This window comes from Macrobrachium nipponense, chromosome 29, assembly GCF_015104395.2.
Source record: "Macrobrachium nipponense isolate FS-2020 chromosome 29, ASM1510439v2, whole genome shotgun sequence".
NCBI lineage: Eukaryota > Metazoa > Arthropoda > Malacostraca > Decapoda > Palaemonidae > Macrobrachium > Macrobrachium nipponense.
Genome location: NC_061092.1, coordinates 47,189,912 through 47,194,193, shown reverse-complemented (window position 1 = coordinate 47,194,193; position 4,282 = coordinate 47,189,912).

Sequence of the window (4,282 nt, the reverse complement as noted above, 5' to 3'; positions counted from 1 at the left end):
GCGATACGTCTGCTAGGATCCAGGAGTATTCTGATCACGATAATCCTCCTAGGCGCCAGGAGTATTCGGAACGCGATACTCCTGCCAGGTGCCAGGAGTGTTCCGATCACGATACTCCTCCCAGGCGCCAGGAGTATTCGGAACGCGATACTCCTGCCAGGCACCAGGAGTATTCCGAGCACGATACTCCTCCCAGGCGCCAGGAGTATTCGGAACGTGATACTCCTACCAGGCGCCAGGAGTATTCCGATCACGATACTCCTCCTAGGAAAGCGATACTTCTGCCAGGCGCCAGGAGTATTTCGAGCACGATACTCCTCCCAGGCGCCAGGAGTATTCGGAACGCGATACTCCTCCCAGGCGCCAGGAGTATTCGGAACGCGATACTCCTCCCAGGCGCCAGGAGTATTCGGAACGCGATACTCCTCCCAGGCGCCAGGAGTATTCGGAACGCACTACTCCTCCCAGGCGCCAGGAGTATTCCGATCGCGATACTCCTCCCAGGCGCCAGGAGTATTCTAGGCAAGATACTCCTGCTTAGTGCCAGGCACTTTCCCTTCCCAGCAAGAAGAAGCTGACCAACCGGCCAAGAAAAGTCCCTGCCAGGCGAAAGGGTTGCAAAGACATGTTCGAGGCTTCTCCTGATAGGGACGGGAGTTGTCGCACAGGCGGCCGTCGCCCTTGTCAGGATAATCTTAATGCAATAAAGGCAAGAGCAAGTTCGGCTTTTTCCTGGCAGGGACTCAAGATGTAGCACAGGCTGCCGTAGCCCTTGTCAGGTTAGAGTCGGTACTGCTAAAAGCCCTTCACCTTTCGAAAGGAAGCGCTCTCCTCCGGTTGCTCAATCTTCTCCCAACTTGAGGAATGGAAGATAGAGCAGAATTGTGAGAATTAGTTCGGTATTAGTAAGAGGATATTAAAATCATCCTCCTTCTAAAAAATAATGCAACCAACCATTTACAGAATGAGGGGCAATCGTTTGGAAGTTGAACAAGATTCGTACGAGCTCTCATTCATTGATTAGAGGCTCTTCCAGATAAGAAAGGCGTAAAATAGGGACTTATCTCCAAGATAATAAAAGCTGGAGAGATTCTCTTCGATCCTTGGTTGTCATTTGCAATCTCTTTCGACTAATACTCATTCGGGTTTATTGACGAAAAGAACAAAGAGAGTAAGATTTCCATTCTTTCTCTGCATTTCGGAGAGGAAAGAATGTCGTAGAAGACTTAGTGTATACGACTACTGAATGACAAGTCATATACACATACCATAGTTGCCTTTCTGGTTCGCTACGGAATTATCTATATCCTTACAGGTTTGTTACGACAATACCTACTCAGCTTCGGTATTTAACAAAGGTTGTTTGGCTTAAATTTGCATTATTGAGAGCTTTCTTAGGCTCGAGAATAATTTTTTATATCCCTTCATTGAAGGGAGTAACTGGCAACTCAGAATGAATGCAGCCAGGCAGTGAACGAGACGGCTGTAATTGTAAGCCAATTCAGTACCATCCGGTTCTCGGTTGTGAGCAGTTGGTTACATCTCTCTCCAACGGGATCGAATGGTTCACCGTATATTCCCCCTACGATCAGGGACTTAACCACGAATTGAGGGGATTTTTAGGCAAACATGAATAACATCGTATTCGTTTTGCTAAGGATCTCTCTCTGCCTCGGCGAGGAAAGAAGAGTTCCTAGATGAATGCTGTTTACCACAATGTGACGGTATTATAAAGCATTTTAATTCGGCAGAGCACGATTTAACCTATTTGGAAACGGACACGGAACGTAACGATCCTTACCAGGTTCGATGCGGGATTTTGCACGTCCGTGAGAACCTTCTGATCGACGATAATAACTGTTTAACGTATGTTTTTAACATTTATTGGAAAGAGTTGTGAGAACCTGCGGAAAGTATTCACAGATCTCTTCGCAAGGTAGAAGACGAACGAGCTTCTTATAGATTGCTTCCTTTTCCTCAAAACAAGAGAGGTAGCAAGATACGCCATCTTTAATTTAAATAGGGGAATAAACTTTGTCTTTTTTCCCCTAGTTATAAATATTCTTAACAGATATTAAGATAAATGGGCGTCAAAGGAAGAAGATGAATGTATCATTTTGGCAATAAAAAGGTTGGATTCACAGAGGTCACGTTCTTCTCTCAGCATGTGTCGGAAGGTTTTTCTAAGAGAGTAGAGATTTTATCGGAATCTATTATAAATATTGGACCTGAAAAATCTATCCACTCTGAGTCTGTCTGTGCGTGCAGACTGACCAGAAGTAAATATGAATTATCAAGGGAAGCTTGATAATTCCTTCAAATATGTTAAAGACATAGAGTTGCTGCAGATCGTGCTAGATGGAAAGGGGAAACTGTCCTCTTCCGATACCTCTGTGAACCACATAATGGTTTTCTTCCCTTTCAGGGGGAAGAATCACCTTGGTATTTTATGCTATCAATGAACACAGTAAAAAGATATATTCTGTCTCGACAAAGAATATTAGAGATAGTAGAGAATTAAGATCTTCGGGATCTTATACAATACCTCTATACAATAAGAGTAGGAGATCTTATACTTAGAATGGGATCCTAATTTGGGCCTCAGATTCCGTGTTCCGACAAGATGGAACTGCTCCTCATCAAATGTTTCTCTTGGTCCTAAACGATCAAAAGGACAAGTGAAATTTTGGGCTTTAGAATCCGGAATCAAATTCTATGAAGACTCGGCAATGGGTTCTGGCCAGCATAGTATGTTTGGCAAAAGAACTAAAGCCTTTTATTCCTGGTTCAACGCTTTCAGATAGAGGTTTCGTTGTCCAAATAATGTATTGATGTTGTCATCTCAGAAGAAGACAAGGTTTAAACGTTTACTGACAGAGTCTTGGGAACGCGATGAGGGCTCAAACTACTTCCCAAAAAGTTCAGAGAGATACATTAAAGAGCTAGAAATCAGGAGTCCTACCGATTTCAGCTCAGAATCTCTTCAAACTTCCAGGCTCCTTCCCTTCCTTCGGGCAAGGATAGGGAAGCTTCTGCAACAAGAAAACTCATCAACATGTAGGAGGAGAACTCGTTAGCAACGGAAGTATTCAATAAGGATCCTCCTCGGAGGAAGACTTGTCTCTCGGACTTTTAGATTTCCTATCGTCTACTGGATGTAGCTGACTAAAATCACCTCCCCTTGCCGGAAAGGCCAAAAGCTCAAAGTGAAAGAATTTCTTCCACCCTTCTCCAGTCTCCTGATAAACGATGGTGGATCTTCAGGACTTTCGGACAATGTAGCGCCAGTCAGGCACCAAATGACAAAACAGGCGTGAAGACGCCAGAGAAAGACAGTCAATATGAACACTGTCATTGTCTGATGAGGAGAAGGAGCGGGCCTCCAACCTGGCGCAGTGCGCTAGAGGCGGGGAAAAAAAAAAAAAAAAATCTGGAAAAAGTGTCCGATGTGGACATCGCCAGTTTTCCTCGAGACTCTTAACAAGCTCGAAGCTCCAGCAAGTGGGGAGAAGTCAGCCACTCGCCAGGCGTGAGGCTCCAAACAGGCGCAAGGCACTGGCAAGGTGCGAGGCACCAGGCAAACAGGATGCGCCAGGCAGGCGCAAGGCGCCAGCCAGGGCGAGGCGCCAACCAGGCAGAAAGCGCCAGCCAGGCAAGCCAGACTCTAGGCTTCATCCAGATGAGATCCAGTTCAAAGAAAGTCCTGGTCTTCTTTGAAACAATGATGATCTCTAAAGCACTTCATAAGTGACTTGATACCTTCAAACAGCTGAGAATTTAAAAGCTCATGAAGTGCGAGCTTTTGCAAATTCTTGTTCTTTTCATAACAATATGTCAGGAAGACATATTAGCTTAACATATGAGAGATGCAACGATGTGTTGACTGCTCATTACACGAAGGACGTCAAGTTAACCTACGAGAGATCCTTCTCTCTTGGTTTATACGTGTCAGCGGATACGTTGCTGGGATAAGGAGCCGACACTGATCCTTTAATAATGAGTTGAATTTATTTTAACTTAGTGAATTTTATTGAGGTTTGAAAGGAGTTTGGGTGATAACCCTCTTTCAGTTCTAGCGCGAACCCTCATGTTAGGAACAGGTGATCAGGATCGGTGTTGCGCTCCTTAGTTATGCCAATAGGCATAGGCATATTGTCATATAAGCGGATTAGCACCCATTGACAAATGCCAATTAGGCTCGACCGAGTAAGTGGATAAGACCCCATCGGTAGACCCACAAGAACTCTTGGCCACAGATCACTATCTTGCTAAGGCTCTTGAG